The following is a 10752-nucleotide window of genomic DNA, read 5'->3' on the forward strand; positions in this document are numbered from 1 at the left end:
ACACAGATACTGTACATACACACAAAGCCCAGAGCACTTGGACTAGATGACATACTTATTATTTGGGACAGTGAAATTGGTGTTATTTGTGATTTGATTTCTCATTTTAATTCTAATACTTTAGGTCTTATATTCACACATATTGTGGTCTCTAGGCAGATTGGTTTTGATCGATTCAGACATTAACATCAAAACAGATGTGCATATCAAATCAGTATCCACTAATAGTTATATACTGTACATGTGGACACCAACCACCAAAAGAGGTGGCTTAATAATATTCCATTTAACCAGTTTGAGGTGTAATTGTTCCTCTGATGTGGACTTTCATTTCCAGGTAAATGCGTTAATGACTACATTTATTGAAAAGTGTTGCAAACCTAATTTTATAGATGATTCATTGTGTAGAGTGTCATGTCTACACATTATGGATACTCAGGGTTCATTACCTTGTTCAGGGTGCAGGTGTCATGCATCTTGGCATTGGTACTGAAGCAATTGTCAATTGTGGAAATGATATTGAGCGGCGCTCTCACACAGCATACAACAAGTGATTATTTTACCAATCAAGTGATTTGTGAACAAGTTAATAATTATATATATATATACACACACACACAGACACACACACACACACATATATTGTATGTATATATATGTAACGCCTTTCCCCCCCCCAACCTCAGATATGGTCCTCTAGGGGAACTAACTCTCCCGTTACATGTGCGTGTGTGTGGTGCGTACCTGCTGGCAACAGAAGGGACTGAGTCTCCCGCGGTGACATTGGGGACAACAGGACAGGTTTCTGGGGTCGGGCCTTCGTTCTTCTCATTGGTGCAGCGCCTCCATCTCCTGCAGGCCCCAGGGATATGGGGTGGAATCCCTACAGCAGAACTTCCCTCCCAGGGATGAGAAATTCCAGTCTCACACAACTGTCTCTTTAAATCAGGACTCTTTATTCAAGTCCAGCAGCAGACTACAGCATAGAGGTATAGGCAGTCGCTCTCAGCCAGCTGTCTTCCTTAAGGATGTCCCCTGATGCCACTCTGGACCTAGTGCCACCCAGAGTGGGTCTAGCTCTTCCCCTGCCCCCTATGCAGGGCAGGAGGTATTTGGTCCACCTACTATAACTCTATCAACTCTAATCCTCCTCCTCTAACTACCCCCTACTAACTCACACTCCTCACACTACTACTAAATAGGAAATGCAAATGCCCTAAGTAGTTTCAACAGGCACCGCCCCTGTGTTTCTTGATTGGACACAGTCAGGTGACCTGCCTTCACTTCCTTAGTGCAATTGCTTGAGGTGGGGGAAATCCATGATTACTACCGCAAACCTGCCCTTACACAGGAATTACTGCCAGGAGGAGGGTAGAAATATAGCCCAAAACCACACAGGGCTATACACACACACACACACACACACACACACACACACACACACACACACACACACACACACACTTGTATGCTCATCTGCATGTCTTAGGCAGGTCTGCAACCCCGCCTTTCTCCATTATCACCCAGCATACAGCACTTCCACTGCAGCAAGGGATTCTGGGAAATGACATGCAAATGAGCACACAGTGTCACTTTTTGCCTCAAAAACCATTTTTAACATGGTTCCCTATAGGCTTAAGCTTGCTGCATGGTCACAGCTTTGAGCACAGCCAGGGTTAAGGTGCATACCCAGAAAACCACCCACAGACAGCTGTTTCGACCTTAATGGGTCTCATCAGTGTGGGGTTGAATTTAACTGGGTATGCAAAGAGGCTATGGGATAGGCTATACCATAATACTGAGTTAAGTTATGGTGAGTAAAAAAAGTGACAAAAACCCTCCACAGGAAAGCAAATATGCAAATACAACTGTATGCTCATCTGCATATCTTAGGCAGGTTTGCAACCCCGCCTTTTTCCATTATCACCCAGCATACAGCACTTTCACTGCAGCAAGGGATTCTGGGAAATGACATGCAAATGAGCACACAGTGTCACTTTTTGCCTCAAAAACCATTTTTAACATGGTTCCCTATAGGCTTAAGCTTGCTGCATGGTCACAGCTTTGAGCACAGCCAGGGTTAAGGTGCATACCCAGAAAACCACCCACAGACAGCTGTTTCGACCTTAATGGGTCTCATCAGTGTGGGGTTGAATTTAACTGGGTATGCAAAGAGGCTATGGGATAGGCGATACCATAATACTGAGTTAAGTTATGGTGAGTAAAAAAAGTGACAAAAACCCTCCACAGGAAAGCAAATATGCAAATACAACTGTATGCTCATCTGCATGTCTTAGGCAGGTCTGCAACCCCGCCTTTCCCCATTATCACCCAGCATACAGCACTTTCACTGCAGCAAGGGATTCTGGGAAATGACATGCAAATGAGCACACAGTGTCACTTTTTGCCTCAAAAACCATTTTTAACATGGTTCCCTATAGGCTTAAGCTTGCTGCATGGTCACAGCTTTGAGCACAGCCAGGGTTAAGGTGCATACCCAGAAAACCCACCCACAGACAGCTTTTTTTTTTTTAAATTTTTTTTGTAGCCCGGGCGGTGAAAAAAAGTGATCCACCTCTGAATCCGTGCTCATGGTCCAGTGAGACCAGGTGCTCAAAACCTGTGACAAAGTCTGCTCCGGAGAGTAGGCCAGTCCGTGCCATAGACAGTCCTCTTCAGCCGAAGCCTGGGAGTCCTGCTGTTACATGACGTCTTCCTCCGAAGAGTCCGACGTCCTTCTCGTTCCCTCCCCGTGCAGTAGGCGCCGTCTTTAGGGTGTTCGGCTGATGCCTACTAACCCACCGCAATCTTCCCCCGAAGGGATGGCGACTACTAGCCAGCACTCAGTCTTTGCTCTCCGGAGAGAGGGGTGACGATAACCCAACACGAAACCGAAACAAAATCCATGGTGCGAGTGCTCCAGTGCTCTGTGTGATGCAGTGCAGGAGGTGCTCAGACGTACAAACACAAAAAGGTGTGCACGAGTGCACGCCCGGCCCCGTGCAAGGCCAGGCTGTGACAAAAATAATGGCTTGTCCCCTCAGCGGAAGGCAATAAGGGGGGCCAAGTGCGGGAAAAATAGGGGTGCAAATAATCAGTGCTCGTGCCAAGTGCTCTTGAAGTGGAGGTTGCAAATCCTCAACCTCCACAACCCGAAGGTGCAGCAAGGGGTTCTGCCCCAGGTTAACCACTTCTGGGGTGCAGAGAAAATAAGCCCGGGCTTCTTTGCATCCGCATTCTCAGGCCATGACCAGAGGACCAGGTGTAGTCTGGAGAATCTGTCCTTCACAGGACAGACACTACACTTGATCTTAGCCAAAAGGCCGAGAAGCGATAGTGATGCCTTGGAAGTGAGCAATATTAGTGGTTGTATAAGGGGTGGCTCCTTTTGACAATTAATTGGCTAAATTATTCATCTGGTGAGTTAATGTTCATCTAATTTAATTCACCCAATAGCGATCTATGGCTCACTATATATGCATCACTAGGGGCAGTGCCAGATACTCTTTGACAAAGTCCCTACCTGCGGACGAAACGCGTCAGAGTTCTTCACTGTAGCAGACTTTTTCTAGTGTATATGCACTCATTAAACAACCTTTTAATTCATCTGCGTGTGTATCTTCTACTTCATACCCTGACGGCAGCAGTGAACCGCCTGATTACCCCATTTCTATAAATAAAAACTGGGTTGTAAAATGTAAGAAGAGATCTCTTAGGCCACATCCAGGGTGATCGCTTGAGCGCCGTAACATCACGCTCGGATGTAGCTGCGGTGACTCCTGGTCTGTAGGGTTGCACGATGGGGGCGTGGCAAAGGCATACCGTGACGTATCGTAAGCGGTCCGCCCTCATTGGCTGAACTGCGCACGTGACCAGGGTCTACCCACGCTCACGTGCACGCGCGCCCGCAGTACGGAAGCTACAATTGAGTTGCAATGTTTTGATCGCGCAGCTTGCTCACTCGCGAGCGTGCTCTCACCCTGGACGCGGCCTTAAAGTAAGTACACATGTAAGAAAAACAAACCATCAGTGAGCGCAGGCTGTTGCTTTGAGTACTGTATAGTTTTTCCATGCCTATTGCATATTCTTCGATAAATGACCTTGTAACAGGCCCTTTCCCCTGTCTAAAAGGCTTCCAAAATAAAGCCTGTCTTTTGCTGATGAGTCCAGCAGGGAACTGGTTAATTTCAGCAGGAGTTAATTTGACCAGTCTCCACCTGGCTCCTCAAGCATGTTTAAAAGCCTGCTGCACAGATTGCATGGGATCTCTAGCACAGAGGAGACTCTGCTGCTTGAGAGATCCCAGAGCAAGAGAAACTCTGCTCCAGCATCGGTCCCTGAAACCTGCCAGAGGGAACACCACAGACCCTGGACTGACATGGAGAGCACTCTGCCTACAGGTACTTCTCTTTGGGGCTGTGTCAAAGGTCGGTAAGAGGCCTAGCCTTCCAGCCCTCAGATAGGGACTGCTGAATGTTAGTCATTCCCCTACATGGGGTTAGGCCTGGTTGTTGTTTTCTGTTCTAATTTGTTTGCTGATATGAAGCTGTTTTCTGTTTAAAGCTGCTGGCTAACAAAGCCTACGTTTATTTCCCCCTAAAAACGTCTCCAGTGTTTTACCCTCTGCTCATATCTCCTACAGATCTACAAAGAATTACAAATACCTTACACATAATCAGATATTCTCCCCATTGCAAAATGAGGATAATAAAGAACGTAATAGCTAGAGTAGTAAAGAGAACTCAAATGTGTTTTTTAAAAAGTTGCATCAAGAAAAACTTTGATTTAAAATAGAGTAGTGTGGGTTTCTGCTTTAGAAACCACTGACCAATCATGTATTTCTAACTTCACTCCTTTGCAGCCCTAATAATCCAAACAGTGGAAGGACTCCACCCACACCATCACATTTCTTTGCAACAATAGAATTTCAGCTGGTAAAATCATGCAAGCAATTTGGTATAGTACACACTGTAAGAAGCTGTCAAAGTCTACAAGAAGATTTTATTTAGGAAGCCTATACATCCGCTCTGCAATTATTGATACTCCACATGTTGAGTGTTACCCAGATGTTTGCGCTCTTGTGTTCCATCACTCGTTGCCTGCAGTGTGTGCTGTTCTTTGAACTTCAGAAAGTCCTCAATCTGTAAAACCCACATTAGCTTTGAGGAAAAATTTCCATCATGACATCTTGTCTTTGTGTTTTATTATGTGGCCCCCTTTCCCTATGCCTAAGGGAAACTACACAGCAACTATGGGTGCTGCTGTACCTGTTGTTCACAGGAGGCCTAAGCCTCTGCCTCTGGGAGAATGGGGTGAGCTCTTTCTCCTTGCGTGCAGCGCCTCCACCTACGAGGGATCCCAGCGTTGGCTGGATAACCCCTCACAGGAACCAATACACAGTCAAGAATAATATACCACACAAAGTTTATAACTAAACTTTAATGTACACACTAATAACACATGTAACAGATAGCAACGGTACCCACAATATAGCCCCAGTGACCCAACACGTGCTGGATCCCCCAAAGTACTGAGGGTGCTGTGGCACCAATACCCCATGTTTTCTGTCTCAGCAAGTCCCACCCAAATATGAGGTTGCGCTACCCCCTGTGGATGTAGGTGCACATTGGGTACCTGCCTGGGTACTCCAGTACTCAGGTGTTGCTTGGCACGATGGGTTGGAGCGGGTCCACGTAGCGGGGCCTCCAACACAATCCCCTCTCCCCTAAGGGTCCAGATCCTCCTCTCAGTGCGAGCTCCAGCCGGAGTATCTCACACAATGGGGCCTATGCAGAGAGCAGCGAATTTTAAAATTGGCGAATTTATTAAAAAGTAGCTTTTTTGGAGAGTTTTATTCTCCATATGCAGAAAAGTGCGAATTCTGCTATGTTTAACATGGATGCGTGTGGCGAGTTTAAATTGGCGAGATGCGCGCTTCAGAAACGTGTAAAAACAAATTCGCGCCTTTTTTTTCCCTTTGCAATGGCCGCGAGCGGCAGCTTCTTGCCAGTTTTTTCTGGCGAGGCAAAAAGGAGACAATCGCGCCATTTTATTGGCGCGAACAGCCGCTAGATGCCGTTCGCGCCTCTCTGCATACGGATATTTTTAAAACTGGCGAGATTGAGGTTCTCGCCAGCCGCGAGGCGAGTTTTACAAATAGAAAAGAAAAATTGGCGCGTTTTTCGGAACTCGCCATTTTCTGCTGCTTTCTGCGCGATTTTCTCCAAAAAATGGCGAATTTCGAAATAGCGCTGCTCTCTGCATAGGCCCCAATGTCTCTAGGTCCTGTGGCCTGGTCCCAGGCTGCAGTGCGCCACGTGGCCGTCCGGTCCACGCTCCCTGCCGTGCACGCGCGCGCGGCCCTAGCATACAATGGCTGGCAAACCACAGCCAACTATAACGGCCGCACGCACGGCACTGCACGTGCCCCCACTATATTACGGGCCTAAGTTGCTTGAACTAATATTGAGAATTTTATTACCTGTGATGGTTGCCATTATGTAATTGTTTCTTTTCTGTATGAAGGCCCCACTTATAACTTCATTTTGCTGGACCATAGAGCCATTGAGACCTGACCAGATGCATATGTGGTAGTGGGCTACTAAGTAATCCACAAACCCGGAGCTCAAAAAACGTTGAAGTTTAATTTAAGCTGGAAAATGGCTGTACTCTTTAGAAATAAACACTTTAAATCTTCGTCTCCTCGTGTATTTGTGTCGTGAGAAGCCCCCGACAGAGCCGCTAATAACGGCGAGGGAGCGTATATTTAAACATTGCCAAAGGATACAATCAGAAAAAGCAACTGGCTTTGCAAATAAAGCCCAATGATTTTGTTGCAGCTTTTACTGACGTTACACTGAGACAGACTCCGACGGCTTCAGTAAGGCAAATGTATGCTGTAGAGCAAACAGTTTCACTCAAGGAGACCAATAGATAAGTGTCCAATTCTGTCCTGACGCATGCAGCAAACAGCAAATCCAGCACAGCGTGCTCCCAGGCGGGCAATCAGTGGAAACAAAAAGAAAAGAAAACAGCGCAAAAACGCACATAGTGAAGTACATAAACATATATTTTATCAATAAAAACGTAAGTAATCTGCGTACATCAGATAGGTAGGGTTAAAGCGACATGTTACTTGTTTGTACCTATGATTAGCTTATAAAGGAAACTTATCTTAATGCAATATAACCAAGAAAAGAGGCACAGGAGCGCACCAAGGTAAGGAAAGATTGTAAATGTATTTGTGACGGTTCAGGGGATTTCTTCCCCTCCATGTGTTCCTGGCGCTCCGCTCCTTCCTACCTCTCTTGTCCCTTCCTTACCTCCCCCTGCTATTCTCCCTTCCTCCTCCCGCATCTGTCCCTCTGCGGCAGCCTCTTACGCTCTCCCGGCGTCTGCGCACGCTCCCTGCAAGACACGCGCGCCTTCTCGGTCTTCCGTTCCCCGTTGCGCTGCTCCCCGCTCATGGCCCCCCTCGGCTCCCGTTCTTGTCCCCTTACCTCCTGCAATCTCTCCTCCTGTCCTTCCTCCACCATCGGCAGGTGGCCACGCGGCTCCGCACGCCTCGTGACGTAGCCTGTGTGCGCGCACTCTAACCTTACAGAGGGCGCGCGCACGCTCCTCTTGCAGGCTTTCCCAGACCCCTGGCTCCTCCTCTCATGCTGTACAAGCTATCTCCCTCACTGGCTCACCTGTCTCCTCCTCTTATCCTCTTCACCTATCCCTGCTGTCTCCCACTTCACCCTCTGCTCCTCCTCTCTCTCCCATTGGTGTTCCCTCCTTTATAACCCCTGTCTGTCCTCTCTCTCATTGCTCTGCATAGTTCTTTGTAACCTCTGTGTGTGCAGTCCTATGGTTGGCTCTCCTGTGCTTTCCAGCTTCTGTTCCTGCTCCTGCTTACCCCTGGATTTCCCTGGCTTGACCTCTGCTTGTACTGATTACCCTGCTCTCTACTGCCCTTGAACCCTGCTTACGAACACGACCTTGCTGACTTCTGTGATCCCTGGACTCTGGCATACGAACATTACGATCCTGCTCTCTATATCCCTGGACTCTGGCACACGGACATCACTACTCTTACTCTGAACTCCAAATGCGTTGCAAGTATAACTAACCATCTTTCTCAGGCCCGGCAACGCCATACCACACTCCGGGCACGCCCTCACTGCTGTGGGTGCGTGGTAAAACCCTTCCCACCTCAGTTCTGGGGACTGGCAAGGTCTGCGGGCATACAGGTGTTACAGTATTAAACAACAAGGCAATAAAATGACTTACATGTAAGTAAGGATAAGTGCGTGTCCGAGTCTATGAAATGTTCAATAGATCGGCATCATCATCAGTCAGACAGGGGGGCAGTTTCAGTTCCATTCATGTGGAGATCCCGCGCGCTGGGACTCACTCAGAGTGTGCTTCTTTTCTTGGTCATTTTGCTCGCCGGCGGAATCTTCCACCGGAGTTCGTTTCTTGGAGTGAGGAGATACACTTCAAGCCATAGGAGCAGCAAGAGGAGGGAGAAGAATTCATTTCTGCTACACTAGGAAGCAAGAGCGCGGACTGAACTTTCTTTGACTGTTAATGCAATATAAGCTTATCTACATATCCGTGATAAAGGGTCCCAATAGACAGCCCAGTTTACAGACAGGACTTTAACCTTCTGCTTTTTTTAAAAATTTTTAAAAAGTAAATATTTCAATATTTGGTTCCCTTGGGCCACGTTTGCTATTGGCAGTCCCCATAATGCACAAAATACAATTCTCTTATCACTCTATGTTAAATATATATGCAAGCAAGCACAGCACAGTAAATATGACAGCAAAGACAGCATTCTTATGCACTCTATGTATAGAAAGATAAACCACCCCTTTTTTTTTTTTGCACTTTTCCACAGTCACCTTAGAGTATTTCCAGATATACACTTATATCTTATTCCTTAGACCCAGTCAGGGACTATAACCCTGACTAACTACAGTATATGAGTTCACAACCCATATGTTAATGACATAGTCTTCCAGTAAGGAGGTATAACTATAATAGGGCTCTGGATAGGGAGACACCGGTAGGATAATACAGATAAATAGTATCTTGTACTTACCCCGATGGCGCCACCTTATCCCCGCTTCTGACACCAAATGTAAATTTATCCTCTACTCCAACGTTAGTGGGGACCGTCCCCTTCAACTCGGAAGACCCACCCGGGAGGCCACAACCCCTCTAAGGTGCTGGACAGGAAAAGTAACGAGTGCTTGGAGGTGATGTAATTGAGTCAGACACGAATGCTCTGTCAAAAACCTCTCCTGTTTATTTCAGTTACAATCAGGTTTATATAGCTGAGCGAGGGGTGTATACGTGCAACAGCTTACTTCCCATTTTTTGCAATTACATGATTTATCTAAAAAGTTACAATAGTGAAGTCATATATTCTGACTTGAGACTTGAGAAACTGAAATGCTGAGATAGCACACACATTGAAGTTACGTATGTGGCCAGACTTCCTGCTTTTACTTCAGGAACTGCCATCTGACCACATTCCGGGCATTCAGCCAACATATGTGGGGCAACGGTGGTAAACACCAGAATGGCTAGATTATTACAAAGCAACTTTATACATCAATATGGAGTACCCCCTTAGAATACACATTATCAATCACAGAATAACAGGAAGCCCGAATAGATGCTATGTATGCAGTGAACCGCTCAGTTACGTCACTGTTAGCCATGCACGCTCCTCCACGGTGCGTCGCGTGTACAGAGTGTCAGTCTCTACAGAGACAACTGAGTGCTACAGGGGGATCATAAGCTAGGAAGAAAAGTAAAACAGTGACAGTCCTACGCGTTTCGTAGCAGCAATGCTACTTCCTCCGGGATCAGACTCCGACGGCTTCTGTAAGGCAAATGTATGCTGTAGAGTAAAGAGTTTCACTCAAGGAGACCGATAGATAAGTGTCCAATTCTGTCCTGAAGCATGCAGCAAACAGCAAATCCAGCACAGCATGCTCCCAGGCGGGCAATCAGTAGAGATGGAGTCCAAGAAGGAAACCGGTGCACAGCTGAAAAATGCAACTTGGACAGAAATGACCATTTGAAAAGTATTTATTATTTTAAAAAAAACATACAGGTATAGTCCTGACAGATCCTCTAACATGTTTCACGCACAGGGTGCTTTATCAAAGAGTGATCTGTCAGGATAAAAGGTGCCTTGATATAGAGTGTTTTGCTGGTGAATCAGCTGAATCTGAAGTAATTACACAGTGACTAAGAACACCTGTGTAAGATGCCAAAGCACTGAATGTATGCAAATAACAAAGTATAACTTTTGATAAAAACAACGTACAAACAAATGAATAACAATAAATATATTGTGCAGACTTCACCTCCAGTGAAAATGGAGGGAAATAGGCAAAACATAAATAATAATAATGAATGAACTGCTAAAAAGAAAACTTATATAAACAAAGCCAGTAACTACCTGTTAACTCTATAAACGTGTATGTACATGTATGGAGAAAATTACATTAGCAAAAAATACATTTAGAAAAAATATATATTAATGTGTTATCCTTTCAAAGGTACACCCTCTCAATGGAGTGGGATCCCCTCTCCCCTCAGGGAGATCACCCCTGTGCCAGGTCCCTGGACACAGTATGGCTTGTACAGCTAGACAAAAGAAGAATATAGTATTACAAAGGCGCCGACAGGTAAAGGATATATCCACCAACAGGAAGACCAGGAATGGATTCCAGACTGTAGAGATGT

At 46.1% G+C, this 10752-nt stretch overlaps 1 pseudogene; it reads right to left on the reverse strand.

The window, feature by feature from the left end:
* Positions 1-3165: 3165 nt before the first annotated feature.
* LOC142491799 (U2 spliceosomal RNA) lies at positions 3166-3335 on the reverse strand (annotated as a pseudogene).
* Between the last annotated feature and the right edge of the window lie 7417 nt (positions 3336-10752).

Source organism: Ascaphus truei, chromosome 3 (assembly GCF_040206685.1).
Source record: "Ascaphus truei isolate aAscTru1 chromosome 3, aAscTru1.hap1, whole genome shotgun sequence".
Classification (NCBI taxonomy): domain Eukaryota; kingdom Metazoa; phylum Chordata; class Amphibia; order Anura; family Ascaphidae; genus Ascaphus; species Ascaphus truei.